The sequence below is a fragment of the Saimiri boliviensis genome, chromosome 16 (assembly GCF_048565385.1).
Source record: "Saimiri boliviensis isolate mSaiBol1 chromosome 16, mSaiBol1.pri, whole genome shotgun sequence".
In the NCBI taxonomy this organism is placed as follows: domain Eukaryota; kingdom Metazoa; phylum Chordata; class Mammalia; order Primates; family Cebidae; genus Saimiri; species Saimiri boliviensis.
This window is the reverse complement of record NC_133464.1, coordinates 37,963,244-37,985,076: the sequence shown is the minus strand read 5'-3', so window position 1 is coordinate 37,985,076 and position 21,833 is coordinate 37,963,244. Positions and strand designations below refer to the sequence as shown.

Sequence of the window (21,833 nt, the reverse complement as noted above, 5' to 3'; positions counted from 1 at the left end):
AAATACTCAAATGGATTTGAAATTTTATTTAAGTATAAGGTTTGCATGCAATAAAAAAGGTGTTCTGTATTAAACTACCAAATTTTCTTTTAGTGTATAATTTTCCCTTATAGTTTTTCACTTCCTTTTGTAATTACCACATACTAGCAAAAACAAAACAAAACAAAACAAAACAAAAACAAAAAAAAAACAAAACTACAAGAAAGGTAGAACCTTCTGATGTTCCAGTATCATAATTTAGTGCTGTGTCCAAGCTACCCTTTGATTCTAAAAGAGAGCATTTAGATTAACTGCTTCGGTGCCCTATGGACACAAGATTTATGCCCAGAGAAAAAGCTTCCATGTGATTCTATAGACACGAGCTAATAAAATAATTTGGTTCACTGGTTTAAGATGGTTCCTCCAAGAGGGGTGCAATCCCTGCCCCCAAAAGAGGAAAGAAATCACTAACATTCTATTCCCAGCACCCCTCCATTCCTCTCACCATCCGTCCATTAGAAACAGCATCTAAATTGCACTGCCATCTTGCAATGGTGATAGTGGAAAACCACCCCTCTCCGTCACCAACCAAAACATCACAGGAATTCTCAGAGAATACACAGGCTCGTACAGAACTGTATATATTTTTAAAAGCATTTTACCATACAATGATTTGTTCATTCCATAAACACTTGCCAAGTACCCTTCATGTAGCAGGTATTACATATGTATTTTCTACAAACATAAATAATGCCTTCATGAATTTCACTCACTCAATTTTTAGTTAAGTATTATAAAGCCAGAGAACTTCAGCAAAATGAGACACGGGCAGTTGCAATCGTTTTGTTTATGTTAATCCAGTGACTTAGAAAATTTGGTGTTGACGATACATCCAAAGAAGCATTGGAGTCCCTTAATTACAATAACCAGGGACATTTTTTGGGCATAGTTCAGAAACATGAACCTGAAATTAAGAGTTATCATGTCTCTCTCCTGCAGAGGCTAATAAACAAAGACACAATGGAGATTTTGAATGCTGAAAGGTCAATTATAAATGTCATTACAGATATAATAATTCACAGAGGAATGAAATAGGCTGAGTAGTTTGTGATATTGACTGTACTAACCATCAAATTTTAGAACCATAAAGGACCTTAGTAAGATCTAAAAATCTCACACTATACTAATGATGCCTAGACAGCTTGTGTGATTTGTGCAAAGTCACAAAGTCACATAGGTACTAAGTTATCTTGGAATCAATGTTAGTTTTATTTATCCTGCAGTCTTACTATCATACTGCTTGATGTCTGATTCACACACTCATGTATACATTATTCTTCTGTGTTTGATTCATACATAAATATACATGTACACGCATACACATACTTGTCTGCTCAATTCATACAAACACACGTACTGCAGTACTCTGCTTCTGATTCATACATACACAGATCCAAACATTATACTTCAGTATCTGATTCATATACATATACATTCCACTACCCTCCATCTGATTCATATACACATTTTACTGATTCATACACACAATTTCCTCACATTTATGTATTGTATTACTCTGTATCTGATTCTTCCACACGCATATATACACTATACTACTCTGTATCTAATTCATATGCACATACACATTGGCAGGCATATATACACTGAAATTTTAAATAGCAAACCATGGTCATTTTCAAAAAATAGATTTTTTAAAGTGAGAAATTCAAGTGTAAGGTAGCCACTCATATAACTATGTCAAAGTTATTACAACTTATATTATGAATTAATTTATCTGGACCCTCATTTACCTCTATAAGAGTCCCCAAAGAATTGACAGAAGTGAGACCTATGACGTAGAAATGTAGTGAACCCACAGGTATCCATTTGTAAGAAGATTTTATCAGGTCAAGGATGAGAATATTAAATGTTTTTGTGTGTATTGTACTGTTTTCTGTAATATGGGATAGAGAAGTGGATATACACAGAATCCAGGGACAGAGGAATATTCTGTGTCCTTGTTCCAGGATAAATTCCCAGTTTCTGACCCCATGAAGCAGTGTGTAGGAGTGATGTGGGGGAAGTGCATGAGCAACGTGGCTTAGGACCACAAGTACAAAGTGTGACCTGAAGGAACATCCTCTCCTCTCCTCAAGGGCTGGCAACATAGAGGGCTCTGAATGATCTCTCTAGACATATGACATTAAGATTCTTACTGGAGTTAGAATCTCACTGATGAGCCCCTTGCAGACAGAGACAGAGAAGACTCTTCAGGGTAACTAGCTGATGCAATAATTCACATGTATATAGAAGGCATTTCTGGGGACACAGACATAAAAACATTAGGGAAATTTTATGGAGGCTAGAGGTCCTGCAGGAGCAGGGAGATGCATAAACAGAAAATGTGGATTGTTGTGGATAATACGCTCCGTCCACATCTACAGTTCAATAGGGCCCGTGGACCTGCAGGCGACACTGAGAAGACAAAACTATGAAGAGGCATTATGGAACCCAACATCTGCGAGTTTCAGACTGTACTATGTTATTCTCAAAAAGTTGACTGAAGCAGATGGCGAATATGATGAACACTTGTTTTCTTAAGCTACTTGCTCTAAAAGTCCAGCACATTTTTCTTGAGCCATAATTTTTCTTCATTATTGAACATAGCCATTACCAACTCATAAATATATCATATTGAAAGAGCCTGTATAGGCTGGGCTCGGTGGCTCAGGCCTGTAATCCCAACACTTTGGGAGGCTGAAGTGGGAGGATCACTTGAGCTCAAGAGGTCAAGACCAGCCTAGGCAACACAGTAAGACCCCATTTCTACTAGAAATCAAATAAATTATCTGGGTGTGGTGGCATGCACCTGTAGTCCCAGTTTCTCAGGAGGCTGAGGTGGAAGAATCACTTGAGCCTGCCTAGAAGGTTGATGCTGCAGTGAGCCATGATCCAAACAATGAGGTACTGCTTTCATGATCCCTTTAGATAATATTCTCATAGTTTTAATTAAGATATAAAAACAAAACAACAAGAATAATAATGGTGATGTAACATGTGAATATATTTCTCTTTCTGGAATTTTGCTTAACATTTAAATCAAAGATAGCTGTCTTTGATAGTCCTCCCAAACTGGACAGCACCATCACTCTGGTCTTTGAAGGCAGCTATGACGCTCACTAGTCTTAAAAATAGGTCATTATTCCTAAAAAGGAAATATACAGCTTTTAGCAAATAAACAATTGGTACTTTGAAGACCATTTTAAAGAACTTATCCATAGCCCAAGATAAATGTCTGCTAAGGATCAAAAAGATCAGGCCCTGACTGGGCAGGAGCTTAGGGGGCAGGGTGGGCATGGTGGGCAAGGACAGACAGAGCTAACTGCTTTTCTAAAACTGGAAAATGAGAGCCCTCCTATCAAGGATTACAAGAAAACCCTCAAAGTTTAGCAGGTCAAGTACAAACTAATAATCAGGCCTGCCAAGAAAGAATTTAAGCAACCCTGCAATGTATTCCAAAGACAATAAAAAACGTTGCTTAACAAGATAAAAACCTCTGGAAAAAAAGTGGGATTTTCTGCAAAGCATGTACATCAGATGAAAAAAGTCTGTATTTGAAACTGAATACTTTCATCCTTGGTCTCTATTAAGCACTGAGATTACTGTAAATACTAAGTTATCTCTTGAAACAGGTCGGAGGAACTAAATCAAACAGTTACTAACTTAAAGGAGAGTCTAAACCTAATCATTAAATTAGATATAACAAAAGCAAAGACCTGACTGGCATTATCACAAAGTGAAAGACTCAAGAGGGACTTTGTAAATTGTTGGCACAGATGTAAAACCTGAATTACAACTAGTCACCATATAGAAGGATGCAGTTGCTAACCAGGTACCTATCCACAAATGTTCAAAATGAAGGCCTTTCAAGTATTAAAGAAACTACATATTGAGGGGAAAACCATTAGGAATTAATGATGTGATATGGTTGAGCTCTCACTGTACTTGATAGCAATCAACAGACAGTAACCAACCAAAGACTAGTTTTAAAAATCACATTTTGCCATGGTGTAAGCAGTGGATAAATGACACAGAAACAGACATATACGCATGCACACTTCCAGGAGACAGGTGCTCATAATGGTCTTATTTAACATTTTTATAAATGATGTTGGGGAAAGGGTATACAGGAAAGTAGGTTTGTATTAAGCTCTTCTAGTTACCAAAATGCCGTGTAACAGAGATGAAATGTCCTTTTAGCATCAATCTGACAAATATGGTAGAATCCTTTTAACCAACTTCCACTTAACCAACCGTCCAGATGAACCAATGAGCTCCATTCCCTTTGTAAATCATACTGACTGATGCATCTGGAGTGTGACTAGACAGCTGGCTCCTCTTTGAGCAGACAGAGTACCTCTGCTCCCATCACCCGACATGCATTTTTAATGAGGTTTTTATCCTAAACTCATTTATACAGTAATACCTTATTTTTAAAATGTGATTTAATTAAATGATGTTACTTAAGGAAGTGAAATAGGATGAAAAGCAGCACAGTGTCTATTTCTATGAAAAATAAGTTATATGCTTTGAAATATTTTAAGGATTCAGCTACTATAACAATTTTTAAAAGTAATTTTTAATAATGAATAAGGAAGGTATCCTAATTGTACTACAATGAAAAATAAGAAATATCTCCACAAGTGTTTATTTCATTTAAGAAACATCAGAAATAATGAACAATCCATTATGGCTGTAATCCTGATAAGAAAGATTAACACCAATTAAAATGTATTTTATTCAAACACATGTGTTATGTTTGAATAAAAAAATTTTCTTTTTGAGACTGAGTTGCACTCTCTTGCCCAGGCTGGAATGCAATGGTGCAATCTCGGCTCATTGCAGCCTCCACATCCCAGATTCAAATGGTTCTCCTGCCTCAACCACCTGAGTAGCTGGGACCACAGGCATACACCACCAAACCCAGCTAAATTTTGTATTTTTAGTAGTGACAGGGTTTTACCATGTTGGCTAGGCTGGTCTAGAACTCCTGGCCTCAACTGATCCCCTCACTCTGGCCTCCCAAAGTGCTGGGATTATGGGTGTGAGCCACCACACCCAGCCTATTTGAATAAAATGTTTAAGTTATGTATACATCAATTTTATACTCCTCTATCTTTTAACTTTTTGACTAACTGACCAACTATTGATTCTTACTTTTGTCAAGACACCAGTGTATTTATTGCCATGTCTTCTACGTGTGACGCACTATGATAGCTGCTGTGAATACAAAAGGGAATAAGGTTTTAGCCTTCCAAGTAGTCAAATGTAATGGGAGAGACAGACATGCTAACAAAAAATAGCTATTCATCATACTAAATACTGTAAGCACAGTTGACCCTTGAATAACACAGGTTTGAACTTCCTGAGTCAACTTACATGTGGCTCTTTTTCCCCAACTAAGCACAAATGAAAAATATAGTACTAAAGGGATGCAAAACTCTGTTTGGAGGGCTGACTTTTCCTATAGGTGGTTCCACAGGGCAGGACTTGAGTATGCAGGGATCCTGGAACTAATCCCCCACAAATACCAATGTCCACTGGAAAAGCATTCTGTTAAGCATGGAAAGGAAAATAAGTCTGGAGAGAGTAGACTTAATGATGGTGAGGCCTGAAGAGTGAGTTCAGGTGACGCAGATGAGGTATGCAGGCACATTCTGACAGATCTTGTGTGCAAAAGGGCAGAGCAACACCACAGGTCCCAGGTACTAAGCATCCCAAAGAGTGGAGAGGTTAGAAAGGCTGGGTGGAAACAAGACTACGAGGCCAAGTTATTTGAGTTTCGGACCACAAATTGCAGGGAATCACCTATTTTAAACAAAAGAATGACACAATTAGACGTATTTTAGCATGATCATACCTTTTCCAACAGTTTAGAAAATGAATACAGGTAATATAGGCAGAAAATATGAGACTATGAAAATGGTCCAATAAAAAAACAGAATAATAATATTAAGAAAGGTAAATAAGCATGACTTGGTGACTGGTGAGAGGTGAAAAGACTGAAGGATAATACTGAATTAAGGATGGTTCCTAGGTTTAGGAATTTGGCATCTGGTGGTCAAAGATTCATTAATAAAAATAGGAAATGAAGGCATTTTACAGCAACTGATAAAGAACACAGTTGTAAACATGATGAGTTTGAAATGCTATATATCCAGGAATGAGATGATGAATAGGAAGCTGGCCCTCATGAGCTAGTGCTCAAGAGAGGTGAAGAGATCTATTTAAGGCCTCTACTATATGGGTAGAATTTGAAGCTGCAGAAATAAATGGGCACATGATGTGAGGGCAAATAGAGAAACAAGGGAGAAAGACGAAACTCTTTCAAATGCCAACTTTAGAGGCCAGAAGGAGAGAAGACCCATGCAAGAGACTAGGAAGTGACAGGATGCAGCAGCAGCAGCATAGGATGGCACGAGAGCCAAGAGAAGAAAATTAAAGCAGCAAGTAATCAACCACACCAAATGCAAAAGCAAAGTCAAAGAAGGTAACTCATGAAACGACTGTGCTTAGCACGTTTACGACCACTAGCGAAGTTGGAGCTTCACAGAAGGTGTGTACACTCAGGCACCTTGAGTTGAAGACAGAACGGACGATAAAGTGGGAACAAGCTCTTAAGAAAGCTGTCCTTTAGCCAAGGGCTAAAGAGAGTAACAGTCTTTTCTAGAGGATGAAAACAAAGTGGAGGAATACGGGTTTGTTTGTTTAAGATACAACTTTAGAGACTGTCATAAGCTGAGGGAGGACTGAGAGGAGAAGAAAATCAGTGTAAGGAGGCACGAAAGGGCACTGACCCCAGGAAAGCCAGAAAGGAGTCAGAAGACAGCCACGATCTGAAACAACTCACCTTCTGCAGAGTGAGGGAAAGGATGGAGAGAGGACTAGGCAGGGATAAGTCCACTAACTGGTCACGGAAGAAGCTGACGGAGTTCTTGACTCACAGAGATCTATCTCGGTGACACAGATGAGAGTGAGAATGGCATTGTTCAGGCAGCAGGAATGAGAAGGACAATGAAGTTTTAAAACTTCCTGGGCGGGCAATGCAGCAGACCTTCTGAGGCTCTGGGGGTAGGTCTATAACATTTTCCTTATAGGTAAGTAAAATATTTCATGAGGAAAAAAAAATAATTGATTTAAGTTTGTGGGAACACAGATGGCAGTTGTGAATAAACAGGAAGTGGACCCAACAGTCACTATGAGCAACTTATATAGGAGTTAGCTCTCTAATACTGTTAACACAATGCAAACATCAACAAAATGTAAGCATTACCAAATAAACTCAAAACAAAAATTACAGAGCAGTGATGCTCTTTGTAATGTCAACCACCACACCCTAATAAGTAATACATGTTAAAGATGACAACCGCTTGCACTTTACTCGTCATGAGAATGGAGAGTACTATATAAAAATAATATGAAGTTTTAGTCCAGAAACATAAACTTATAATCTATGGAGTCCTAGTTGCCAAGGATCTTGTAATACCACCTGCCATCTCATCCTGGCAACAGTACACCCAGGAGTATTTTATTAAAACCTGAGAGAAATACAAATAATATAAAGAAAATGAATTGAATGCTATTTCATATGGCAGGTGTTAAACCTACATAAAATAATCCCTTAATCTGCTAGACTAAATTTTTTTCAAATTTCATAAAGTTTTAAGAAATGACTGAATGGCAACCCAAAATGGATTCACCAGAAACAAGCAGTAGCTTAATGAAACAAGTCTTCATTAATGAAACAAGAAATAAAACATGTCTTCATTTCTTAATGAAACAAGAAATGAAGACAGGAGTGAAGACAGGAGTAGCTTAAAGAAATGAAAACATGTTAAAGGGGCAACCCCATCATGAAGGTACAGGGGAGAAAACTGATTGGTCATGGGTCTGATTGTGTATGGTGACTTATTTTAAATCAACACCAATGGAAAAGACTGAACAATTCTCCACATACTAACAGAAGAGTGTTAGACAGTGTGATCTAATGAACAGCATCTTCTAGATTTTCCTCCTTGACCCCCCACCAGAACAGCTGGACAATCTACCACAGAAACTTAGATCACACTATACAGAATACTGTGGTAGTGTCCAAACCTCCTTATGAACCCCCAAGTTCTCTCTACAAAAGAAATTTTAATTAGAAATACAAATTTACCTGGATATAAAACAGATGAAGGCAGATCTATGCCATTTGGCTTCACTTCAAATTATATTCTACCTTTATTATAACTCAAGTGTTTGTATATTATTACACATTTCTTTTGTATCTATTAGTACTTAATGGAGTATCTGGAATATGGTACATCCTCATTAAAAAGAAATATGACAATATGATATAGAAAAATGCATGAATGAATTCTTGTCAACTCCTAAATGTCTACTATTTCCAAGATCTTTATATAATTAAGAAAAACAAATATATATAAAAGATTATCTACAGGAAACTAAACAACAATGTCAAAAACAGCATACAATCTGTCAAGTGCAGTGCTCACATCTATAATTCCAGCACTTTGGGAGGTCAAAGAAGGAGGATTGCTTGAGGCCAGGAGTTCAAGACCAGCCAAGGCAACATAGCAAGTTCCTGTCTTTACAAAAGATTTTAAAAGTTAACCAGGTGTGGTAGCACACACCTATAGTCTCAACTACCTGGAAGGCTGAGACAGGAGAATCCTGAGCTATAAGCTGTAATGGTGCCACTGCCAGCCTGGGTGACAGAGCAAGACCCCATCTCTGTATGTATGTATACATACATACATGCAAAAAGTAGTACACAATCACTATGATGTATGCTACAATTTTTGAAACTTTCCTTTCTTAAATAAGCCAGCATCTGTTCTGCCACACTCCTCAGACACTGCTGAAGGTTATCAAGACATAGCTAATATGATCATTGATATGGCTTGGCTGTGTCCTCTTGAACTATAGTTCCCATAATCCCCACATGTCATGGAGGGACCTGGTGGGAGGTAACTGAATCATGGGGTCGGTTTTTCCTGTGCTGTTCTCATGATAGTAAGTCTCATGAGATCTAATGGTTTTATAAGGGCAGTTCCCCTGCAGATGCTCTCCTGCCTACTGTCACATAAGATGTGTCTTTGCTCCTCCTCTGCCTTCTGCCATGATCGTGAGGCCTCTGAAGCCAAGTAGAACTGAGATTCCATTAAACCTCTTTTTCTTTACAAATTACCCAGTCTTGGATACTTCTTTATAGCTGTATGAAACTGGACCAATACAACCATCTATTTGACTGATTTGTTGTTGTTGTTGCTGTTTTTTGCTTAGAAATCCCAGTCATATGATTTTTAAAATACAAGATTTTTTTAAAAAATCAGTTATTTGCCATATATTGGGGGTAGGAGAGAGGAATCACATGCAGTAATGTTGACCTTTGTACTTCCGTAAATCTCTCTAAGACTTTTTTGAGGCATAGGAAGTTCTAAATCCTGCTCAATGCTGCTTAAGGAAATGCTTTGTTCAGGCTGTTTTTAGAGAAAAAAGTCAATAACTATGCTTGTTTCTCTGAATTCAGCTGCACCAGCTGCTGACTTAATGACACTGAAATTAGGAAGCTTTGTTCTAATGGTGGCCACACAGAAGTTCCACTGGTATACTTAAAGGGTTACTGAACAACACATTTTTTAAAAAGGCACACACCAACACACACGTCCATAAAATACACTATTTGCAAAATGGAATAAAGAGTCAAATGCCCCAAATAAAAAGTATACAGATTGAGAGGGGGATGCAGGGTAAGGGAAGAACCCCAATGACTAAATTCCAATCACTTCATTTACAAAGTAAAAGCTGAATTTACTTTTGAAAACATTTTCCTAAGATCATGGGGCATGCTATATCTCTAGTTACTATTATTCATAGTCACATAAATAAATTTAATAATGCCAACAGTAACAGCAAAGACTCAAACAGAAGGAATGCCTTGTTAATAAGCCTTGTAATCTTTCTTGCCCCATTTTGTATTTTCAATAGAAGCACTGCAGCAATATACATAACCCAGAAATTTATATCTGTTACTCTTACTCGGAAGACATTTTCTACAGGCTGAGAGGCTGGGAAGGCTAGAAATAACCAAGTAAAAGAATTACTGATTAAAAAGCAATATAAAACACTGTCCCTTCTGCTACTGTTTTCTCACTCTTATGTGAGAGAGAAAAAGAGAGTGTGTATGTGTGTGTGTGTGTGTGTGTGTGTGTGTGTATGCACCCATGCACAGATGCATGTGTACATTTTGCTACTTTGAAGCACTCTTTTTTGGTAAGTCAGGTAAACTCTAAAATATCTAAGCAACTCTAGAGAAGTACAGGAGGGATGATCAAACCCAGTGAGCCCTAATAAACTGGTACAGAAAGACAGCACATGTCCTCTTGCTCCCAGAGAAGGAAATCTGCCAAGACGCCAAACAGGGTTCTAAGACCTGCAGAAGGTCTCCTGGGACAGCCTTCTCTAACTTAAAACCCACCCAAATGTCCATTTTCTCTATCATCTAACTGGATTCTGATCTTACCCAAACCTCAATAGTTCGGTGGATCCCAGGTGAGTTTGTGATTCATGGAGAAGGGAGACCAAAGTTACTCTTCTTAACCAACTTCACCCTGATGGCTTAAGCCTGGCTAAAGCTGGCATGCTCCTCACTAGAAAGGGGAAAGGGCAGACAAATGAGGAAGTGACAGACAATGCTTGGAATGCTCCTGGATATCAAGAAGGCATAATTTCTATAAAGGAACTGAAGCACACAGCACAGCAGTATGCCAAGAGGGCTCAGCTGTGATTCTATTCAATTCAACAAATATTTATTAGGCATCTTCTGCCAACTCAAATGTAAGGAGTCCAAATTGTATTTATATCCTGAGGATATAAAACAGTGCTGGAACAGACAGTAGGCACTTAATACATGTTGAAGGAAGGGAAGGAAAGGAAAAAAAAGGACAAGAAGGAAAGGAAGGAAGAAACTTCTATGGGGCAAGCATTTGCTAAGCACTGAGGATGTGAAGATAAAAAATACGGCAAATAGGGCCAGGCACAGTGGCTCATGCCTGTAATCCTAGCACTTTGGGAGGCCAAGGCAGGCAGGTCACTAGTTCAGGAGACGAGACCAGCCTGGCCATGGTGAAAACCTGTCTCTACCAAAATACAAAACATTAGCTGGGTGTGGTGGCACATGCCTGTAGTCCCAACTACTCAGGAGGCTAAGGCAGGGGAATTGCTTGAACCCAGGAGATGGAGGTTGCAGTGAGCCGAGCTCCCACCACTGCACTACAGCCTGGTGACAGAGCAAGATTCTGTCTCACCAAAATAAACAAATAAATAAAAGGCAAATTAGCTTCAGAGATTCTGGCCAGTGATTTAGTCAGGGTCCTTTCTCCATTTTCTAATCTAGCTTTGGTTTAATCAGTCCTTTTTCTTGAAGGATCAGACAGATAAACAAAAGGTAAGCTGGGGGTGGGGGGAACAAAATTAGGCTACAAGTTTCTGTTACTAAAATTTGATAGCAAGAATCTAAAGCAATGGTTCCCAATCTTGCCACACGTTAAAATCATACAGGAAATTTAAATTTGTCAACTATTGACATCTGTCTCCCATGCCAGATTAAATTACCAAGTAAATTACAGTCTCTAGGGAGTAGGTAAATATACTAGTACTTTTAAATACTCTTGTGATTCTAATCTACATCAAGTATCGAGAGCCACTGGTCATTAAACAATGCTGTGTAGTTTTCTGCCTATGTTCCACTGTGAATTTGATAAACAAAAACAGAAATCTACATTTAATAACCACATGTATGTTTATAGCTCCTCCCACAATATAGGAAACTCATACGTTTAAACAATCATCAATGTACTTTGTTTTTCTGACTACAAACAAAAAAGTGGAAAAACAGTAACACAATGATATAACAACAACAAAAAGCTATATACACAGGACAAGATTTTTATACATCTAGTAAAAGTTTCCCAGCCCAGTGTACCAGCAGAAAGTGTCTCTAAATGGCTGAGAAATAATTACGGTAAAATTAAAGGTTTTCAAACACGATTCTGACATTAACTTGAAGATTAATTATTTTGTTATAATTACGTATACTTTCTTAAAAGCAGCTCTGTTCTTAACAGTCAAAAACTGAAAACAAGCGAATACCCCTGAATATCACTACTTTAAAAGTAGGTTTTCTTATGTTCTAAAATGAATTGTGGTGATGGCTTCACAACCCTGAATATACTAAGAACTAAAGAATTGTACATTTCAAATAGGGAAATTGTACAGTACATAAATTATATCTCGATAAAGCTATTATAGTTTTTAAAAGAAAATTTTAAATGGTAGATCTACCTTCTTCACTATATTTAAAATATGACTGTTTTCATAATTGCACATCTTAGTGCATTTGTGCTATTATGATAAAATAACCTACATTATAAAAACAAAATAACCTAGGTAATTTATAAAGCACAGAAATTTTTTTCCTCACAATTCTGTAGACTGGGAAGTCCAAGATCAAGGGGCTGGCAGGTTTGTCAGACAAGTGAGGGGTGCTCCCTGCTTCCAAGATTGTGCCTCGACTCTGCATTTTTTGGAAGAAAGGAACATTGTATCCCCACACAGTGCAAAGTGGAAGGGCAAAGGAGCTAAAGGCTATGTGAAGCCTCTTTTATAAGGGCCTTAATCCCACCTATGAGAAGAGCTCTCATGGCCTAATAACCTCTTAAAGACCCCACCTCTTAAAACCATCATATTGGCCATGAATTTCCTTTTTATTTTTTATTTTTAACTTTTATCTCAGGTTTGGGGGTCCATGTGAAAGTTTGTTATATAGGTAAACTCATGTCATGGGGGTCTGTTGTACAGGTTATTTTATCACTCAGGTATTAAGCCCAGTACTCAATGTTATTGTTTCTGCTCCTCTCCCTCTTCCCACCCTCCAGCCTCAAGTCGATCCCAGTGTCTGCTGTTACCTTTTTTGTGTTCATGTGTTCTCACCATTCAGCTCCCACTTACAAGAGAGAACCTGTGGTATTTGGTTTTCTGTTCCTGTGTTAGTTTGCTGAGGATAACAGCTTCCAGCTTCATCCATGTTCCCACAAAACACATGATCTCATTCTTTTTTATGGCTGCATAGTATTCTGTGGTATATATGTACATTTTCTTTATCCAGTCTGTCACTGATGGACATTTAGGTTAATTCCATGTCTTTGCTATTGTGAACAGTGCTTCAATGAACGTAGGTATTTGTGTGTCTTTATGGCAGAATGATTTACATTCCTCTGGGTATATATAACCAGTAATGAGAGTGCCGTATCGAACGGCAGTTCTGCCTTTAGCTCTCTGAGAAATTGCCATAATTCTTTCCCCAATGGTTGAACTAGTTTACACTCCCACAGACAAGAGGACACATTCAAGCCACAGCACTGCATATAGACTAAGAGTATTCCATCAAATAGTAAATCATGTTTTAATATCAAATCTCACTTCTTTTTCATGTTCTTCTAAACTCAAGGGTATATACTGAAAGAAGTTTGATTTCAACCTGTAGCAAAAACATGAAACTATAAAAACATTAAAATCTTATATTTAACAGCATAATAATTAGGGGGCATGGGATGAAATGTGATTAAGTTAGTAAATCACTCAGTGTGATACACCGAAAATGAAGCAGGCCTAAGAGCAGGAAGTCCCAAATCCTAGTTCTGACCTCCATCATTTGCAAGATGAGGATCTTTGGCTGAATTACTCAAAATGGCGATAAAAATTTTAAATCACAAATTCATTCTGAGAATGCACTGAAGCAATGTTTAAGAAATCATTTAAAAATTGTTTCGTGGCTTTAAAAAGTGTTGAAATTATTTTGGCTCCATTGCAAAAAAGAGAAAGAACAAGTTCTCAGACATGGTTACTTTGTCCAAGAATCTCTAAAATTTAGTTCTCCACCCACTTTTCCTTGTGGCATCAGTTAAACTACTTTAATTTTTCTTGTCTATGTATTTTCTCATTTATAAGAGGGAGATGTATTTGTCTTTTAAGAAGTTATTCAGCTTCTAAATTAAGTCCTCCACTTCACTCTGGAGAATAAATGCAGCTGATGAAACAAACTGGTGGCCTGGCTTCTTTCATCTGCCTTTTTTACCAAAGAAGATACAGTGTGTGTTTTTAATATTGCAATGACTGCATGTGGGGTTGTTTGTTTGTTTTGTGGTTTTCTGACAGAGTCCCAGCCAGCAAAGGGAGGGAAAACAGTTACTGAGGGGCAGGGGAGTTCTGGAACCTACAAGAGCAGATTTACATAGTGGTTCTTAATCGGGAGGAGTGCACATTTACAGTCAAGGGAAAACTCCAAAATTCCATGTGTAGAAGTGTAACATTTTACAAATAGTCTCCTCTTTTATAAACTGACACAGTGAAGCTCTGAAAATTAATTGATCCCATTTTTAAAAAAATTGTACTTTTCTCCAAAGCACATGTTACCCCAAAAGACAAAAACTGTATTACTAAAAATACTTCATCTAGAAAAAGAAGACACATGCTTGTGGAAATGTTTCACCAAACTTTTTTGAGCATTAGTTAAAACTGTTACAAGGCATAATTATAAATGGCCACGAATTTAACACTCATATTTAATTAAATCTTTGACTCTTTTGTAAGGATTGCTTGTTATATTAAATTTCCATAAATGTGTGATGATATAGAAACATATATATACCCACATGTGTGAGCTGCTCAACTGTAATTAATGATGCACTTTTATTCTCTATTATTATGTGAAAAACATTCTGACACAAAATAAATGAAGCATAATCATTCAGAGTAATGACTCAAATGTACTGATTAATGATACCAAATAACTTCTCTGTTCCTGAGTTAAATTAAAACATTAATAGCCTGGGAATCATAGGGGTATTCCTAAATGAGTGTTTTCTAGACAATCATTTTCCCTCACAGAAACCACCTACCCCCGTCCCTGGAAATGAGTTCCTAGAGATTGTAAAATGTACCATTATTTTACGTGCAAATAAGAAACAAAACTCTATCCGTTAAACTATTAGACGATACCAAACTGCCTTCAGAGATGTTTAAAAGCAGATCAGGAGAGAGTGGGAGAAAATATGCATGCATCCTAGACTTGATATATGGTATTCTGTTCCCACAGTAGCACTCAGTAAATGTTTATCAAAGAGACATTTTTCAAATGTTGCACAAGGGAGTTTCAAATGTTTTTAAATTTGAAATAAGCCAATCACCACAAGAAATCACTTACATGAGGTACCTAATGCAGTCAAATTCATAGAGACAGAAAACAGAATGGTGGTTACCAGGGGCTCAAGAGAATGAGAAGTTACCGTCAAATGGGTAAAGAGTTTCCATTTTGCAAGATGAAAAAAGTTTCAGACACGTATGGTGCTGATGGTTGCACAACAGTGTGAATATACTTCATGCTAGTGACTTGTACACTAAAAAAGGGTTGTGCTGGTAAATTTATGTTATGCATATTTTATGACAATTGAAAATAACAAAAAGATTTCCATAGGAAAAGAATAGTATGCAAGATGGACTTTCAAAACTACAAAACTCTTGATCTGTAAAGGACCTAAATTCAACCCAACTTATCAAGATAACTTGAGAAGGTAACTTTTCCTAGAAAACTACTTTTGCAGAAGCACTGAGTCTTTTTTCAATGGACTGGTGGGAAATCTGCAGTCTCCAAACAAAAAGTCTTGCTAAGATAGTGCTTCACACAACCAGCTTATCATCAGAATCACCAGTGGGCTTTTAAAAGATTTCCAGACACCCCACACCTATTAGGATGGCTACTATCAAAAGAAACAAGTGTTAGCAAGACAGTGAAAAATTGAAATTCTTATGCACTATTTGTGGGACTATAAAATGGTGCAACTGCTAAGAAAAACAATATGGCAGTTCCTCAAAAAGTTAAAAATAGAATTACCATACGAACCAATAATTCCACTTCTGGGTATATATCTGAAAGGATTAAAAGCAGTGTCCGAAAGGGATATTTACCACCCATGTTCACATCCACATTTTTCCCAATAGCCAAGAGGCAGAAGCAAACCCAAAAGTCCATCAAAGGATGAATGGATACACAAAATGTGGCATATACATACTATGTACTATTATTCAGCCTTATAAAGGAAGAAAATTCTCACATGCTACAACATGGAGGAAGCTTGAAGACATTATGCTAGGTGAAATAAGTCACTCACAAAAAGTCAAATACTGACTGACTCCACTTAAAGTTCCAAGCCAGGCATGATGGCTCATGCCTGTAATCCCAATACTTTGGGAGACCAAGGCTGGAGGATCACTTGAGCCTAGGAATTCAAGACCAGCCTGGGCAACACAGTGGGACTCCATCTCTACCAAAAATAATATTTAAAAAAAAATTAGCTGGGCATGGTGGTGCACACCTGTAGTTCCAGATACTACAGAGACTGAGGTGGAAGGATGTCTTGAGCCTGAAAGTTTGAGGCTACGGTGAGTTGTGATCACACCACCACACTCAAGTCTGGGTGACAGAGTGCGTTCTGGATGTGCACTGCACAACACTGAGTATACAATACTTAACACTACTTAACTGTACATTTTAAAATAGTCAAGATGGTTTAAAATAATAGAAAGAAAAAGGGCAATGTACATGTTAGATAAGTAAATAAATGATTTCCTGACTCCCACCCCAAATCTACTGGCTTAGAATTTCCAGAGATTAGGCTAAAATAACTGGTGTTGCTAAAAAGCTTCCCAGGAAATGGCCCTAGAGTCAACAGAGATCTATCAATTACATCAGTTTCCAAGCTGTAAGTTACTAAAACACAATGGCAGCTATGTTTAATATTTCATTTTGTTTTTAAGACTGTTTATAGGCACACATAAAGTATTTCTATAAGAAATGGAAATTCATCAGCTTGATAGCATCACTAAGAAAGGTAGGGTATGCATTTTAATACTGATACTGATGAGGTAACAGACAAAGGAGGTCCTTTAAGTCTCTCCCTCTCTACAACATGCCATCTTCCTATCACTAAACTGGTAACAGTGGGAGGAGCCCTAGTCTACTGACTGCAGCATTCCTCCATTGGGTCTGCAAGTGTTCAGAAAGCCTCTGTCACGAAAGGACTAACCATTGCCAATCCTGGTCCGGAGAGCTCTAGAAAACTAGTCGAACAATTAAACAGCAGTGTAGTAAAAGACACAAATAAAATAGGTCTCATAACCAGGCTCTGACACACAACTGCCAGGTGATCTCGAGCAAGATACTTTGATTACATTACAGAAAAATAACAGGGATGGTAATGGCAGATTTGTCATGAAGATTCCACTGAGATAATACACATGCAAAACATTTAGCACAGTAAATGGTGTAAAATAGGTATTCAGTAATCAGAAGCTGACATTTTCACTGTTGATGCTTCTTTCATCTCCTCTTTTATAAAAATTACCTTAAGTACTATAGATTTCAGGACCAATCATTCCCTAATTATGCACTGATTTTTGTCTCTACTTCTAATTTACCTCAAGAACCATGTTTAATAATATTCTATTTTCTTTTTCTGTGTCCTTTGAAGTTCATCACATAGTACTAAGCAACCAGTAGACATGTTATTTATCAATTTAACCATTCACTCAACAGATAATGGATCTGCCATGAGCAAGGCATCATTCCTAGGCACTAGAATATACTGATCCCTACCCCTGAGTTTATGATCCATGCTCAATAAAATCTATTCTGTTTTATTGAATTATTTATTGCAACAGCAGAAACACATAGATATTGTTGCATATGGGCATAGAAAGCCTCCTTCCATAGATTTACAATAACCTATTTTCCTACATTACTCCTGCCAGAGAATGTCAGAAAATAAGTCACATTATTTAATTATTAAAACTACCAATTTCAATTACGTAGACGACTCAGCGTCTCATGACCCAGCCCCCTCAAACCATGGGTTGGTCTAAAAATGAAAAATGTCTGCACAAATCCATTAGATTATAAAAGAGCCAATGTAAAACCAACGAATTTTTACCTAATTAAAAGTACTTGGCTGTAAAATTATGATTCAAGAACAAAAGAAATTCACATAAAGAAAAACATTTTTGGCCAGGCAAGCTGGCTCACACCTGTAATCCCAGCACTTTGGGAGGCTGAGGCAGGAGGACTGCTTGAGCCCAGGAATTCAAGACAAACCTGAGCAACACAGCAAGACCCTGTCTCTCCAAAAACAAACAACAAGTTAGTCAAGTGTCTTGGTATGTACCTGTAATCCCAGCTATCTGGGAGGCTGAGGCGAGAGGATCATCTGAGCCCAGGAGTTCAAACTGTTCTCCAGCATTCACAATTTCTCTCCAATTCACACATGTCCTTTTCACATTAAAATTTCTTCCAGTTAGGAAAAAATATAAGTGAGCTAAAAAACATAGCTTGAGCTTTCACAGCTACTCTACTATACTATACTACTTATACTAAAGGTAGCTAAGAAAGAGATTATGTGATATTAAACTAAGGGGTTATCAATAGAGTCGATCAATTTCTTCCATTGATTTAGCACCATGCTTAGTTCTCCCCAAACCCTTTTTCTTCCAGCTCCTCTGACAGCCTCAATTCCTGCATACCCCAGATTCTATACTGTCAGCTGACTTAAACATCTAGTCCACAAAGAAGACCAAATACAAGATGTTTTTAGCAAAGATGAACATGTACATATTTTTGTATAAGATGAGTATCTAGTTTGCTATTTCTGGCAAAAGGGCAGGGAACATCCAAGGTTGTCAGTATAACTTTTATCTCTTGCGATTTAACTGGACCTTTAGCAAGCAAAGAATATAACTTCAAAAGAAGAAAAAGATTTTTTTTCCATGATTATACAAACAAAGCCAGGGAGCATTTTCCTGGGGTGGAGAAGGGGAGGCGCACTGACAGACCTTCTGGCAAGAGTTAGGTTAGTAAAAAATTCTGAGGGAGGAAAAGAAGAAAATACAAGAATTACTGTTTTTGCATTAAGCAAAGCAAAGCAAGACAAGTACAGGGAAAGTAAAGAAAAATGTTTCAACAAAGGTGACAATATAAAATTTAAAAATAAGGAAGAGTGGCTTGACAGAAAGTTTATCTTGGGTTATCTGACAACATTGAAATGGGTTGGACAAAATACATTAAAGTATACAGTGAACTCAAACATCCTGGCTTTAAAAGCGTGGGACCCACAATCAGGCATCATCTCTAGATCATCCATTATTAGCTGTCATATAATGAGTAATGTTAATTTAGACAAATCCAATCCAATTTATTTCATCAAACATGTATTGAGGCCGGACACAGTGGCTCAAGCCTGCAATTCCAACACTTTAGGAGGCCAAGGCAGGCAGATCACTGGAGCCCAGAGAGATCAGACTGGATAACATGGCAAAGCACTGTCTCTAAAAAATATAGAAAAATTAGCCATGTATGGTGGTGCATGCCTGCAGTTCCAGCTCTTCAAGATGATGAGGTGGGAGGATCACCTGAGCCCAGGAAGTCAAGACTGCATTGATCCATGATTGTGTCATTGCACTCCAGCCTGGGCGACCGGAGTGAGATGCTGTCTCCACACACACACATAAAAAAACAGACATACATTCTCATGTACAAAAGCTCTATAAGTTCTCTAGGAGAGACACATAAACCCAAGTCCAAATTGTGTTTAAGTACGCTTGTACACCACAGCTAATTTTCAAAAGTTTGTCCAGTTAATGTTGAACTGAGAATTTGGCTCAACTATATGAACTTGACATGTTTTACAGCTCAAACATAATTGAATAATGATACTTTCACAGGTTCAACTGTTGTATAATACTAACATTAAAAGTTAATACAATAACTGTGAAATAGAAGTCTAGGAAAAAGTATCTCAGAGTACAGAAATTAAAATGCAAAAAAAAAAAGTAATTCATTTTGTCTTTGGAAAACAGTATGGCTTCTTAGAGCAAATGGCATACGAACCAGGCAGAAGTTTTTGAGATTTGGAATTGTTAGAAGAGAGAATATAGTGAGATATGGAATGGAAGATGGGGATTTTAGACTGGAAAAGCAAGAACATAGCACAGAATCATAAAGTGTAACAGAATAATTCAAATAATATAATCTATTTTAATGTTACAGAACAAGTATGTGAGGTTCATTATTAAAAATAATTTAGACTCAATTCAATTGGAGATTTTGATATTACATGTCTCATAATCAAAGAAATAGGGTGATATAATATAAAGGTTTTCTGATCAACAATAAAAGAAAAATTAAATAAGAGCATCCAATCAACGATTCCCTATAAAAGGACTACCAACTCTCTCCACTTTACAGAAGTGTCAACATAAAACACTAGCAGTTCCTCACTCAATTGCAAATACAGTGGAATCCCACAGATCATCCTATTCTGTTCTGTGATGGACAACAGACTTACCTCTTGACCACTGTTCTCATGGCTGTCTCTGCCCCAAACACCAGGGTTTTATGAAAGCCCCACTAGATTTTCCCACCCCTCCACTTACAGATCACTAGAAGTTACCACGAAACATTTACCATGATAGTGGCAAATTTTAATAATCACTAGAACATACTGAGTGCTTTGTGGGAACACTGGCTTCTGCAAGTTATGAAGATGGTAATGAAGTCTAATCTACTGCTCCATTACACATATTATTCTTAGCCACAATAACAGTGTTCCGTTTGAGCTTTAGGACTGTATTTAAATAGATGGTTTAGGAAACAATAAAGCCTAAAAGAATACTGTAGGTGTATTCCAAATTTAGTGTGAGTAGGAAACATCAGGGGAATTTTATCTACTCCATCAAACAATAAAACACTCCAAGCCAGCAAAACAAAGAAGCCAAAAAAACAGAGGATGGGAACATTTTTCCACTTAATTGGAAAGCCAGTGTGCTAAGAAAAATATTCATTAAAGAGTATACCAAGTCTTTTCATTATTGTTTGCAGGAGGTTTTTTTTTTTTTTTTAAAGATACACTATATGTTATTCTAGTTATATTACATAAACATTAGAGCTAATAATACCCTACAGTTCTATATCATGATCCATTAAACAGGCAAGCCAAGGGAAAGAATGGAGTTAGATGAGCAAGTGAAAGAGGAATGAGACAGAAAGACACAAGCACCCAAGAAGAAAGAAATACACATGAAAAGTACCTACAATCAAACCCACATGACCAAAGAATAGCATTTTAATGGCCCGATCTTTCAAAACATTTTTACTGAAGACTTTTAGATACTGGTTTTGTTTCCATGAACATATGCAAAAATGGGGGTACCTCATCATCTTCCCCAAGGGTCATATAAAATAATGTTAAGGGCTGCATATAAAACCCACGGTCCAGAGGTTCTTTCCCAGTTAAAGCCCATGACAATGTCAAAGCCTAACACAAGAAAGACATAACTAGTATTACAACCAGCACCACCATAAATGCCCTGCTACCAACCATATTCCTTGAGCACTTGTTACGTATGAGACACTACACTAATGAGCTTTCATATAATTCGCTGAATTCTCACACTTCCTTGAGGTAGCTGTTGTTATTGTACCCATTTCTAGATACAAATGTCAAAGTTTAGGGAGACCTAAAAATTTCCCTAAAGTTTAACAGCCTTAAATAATGCAGCATGGACTCAACCAGACCTCTGTAATGCTGGTCCTGAACTGTGATCTACTAGCCAGCAGGTTTCTAACTTTAAAGCACACCACAATCGATGGACAGCTTGATTATACACCAATTTCTGGGCACCAC

General features: G+C 37.4%; 1 protein-coding gene across 14 annotated transcripts in view; it reads right to left on the bottom strand.

Moving 5' to 3' along the window:
* Positions 1-21,833, bottom strand: part of KLF12 (KLF transcription factor 12) — a 466,131-nt gene that overhangs the window by 384,893 nt on the left and 59,405 nt on the right. For 5 of the 14 annotated variants that reach the window (XM_074387609.1, XM_074387624.1, XM_074387620.1 and 2 more), the window contains one exon: positions 1-21,833. This exon is cut by the window's left edge; it is cut by the window's right edge. The exons of the other annotated variants lie outside the window; for them this stretch is intronic. The gene's annotated coding sequence lies outside the window, so the exon portion shown is untranslated. 14 annotated transcript variants of the gene reach the window in all.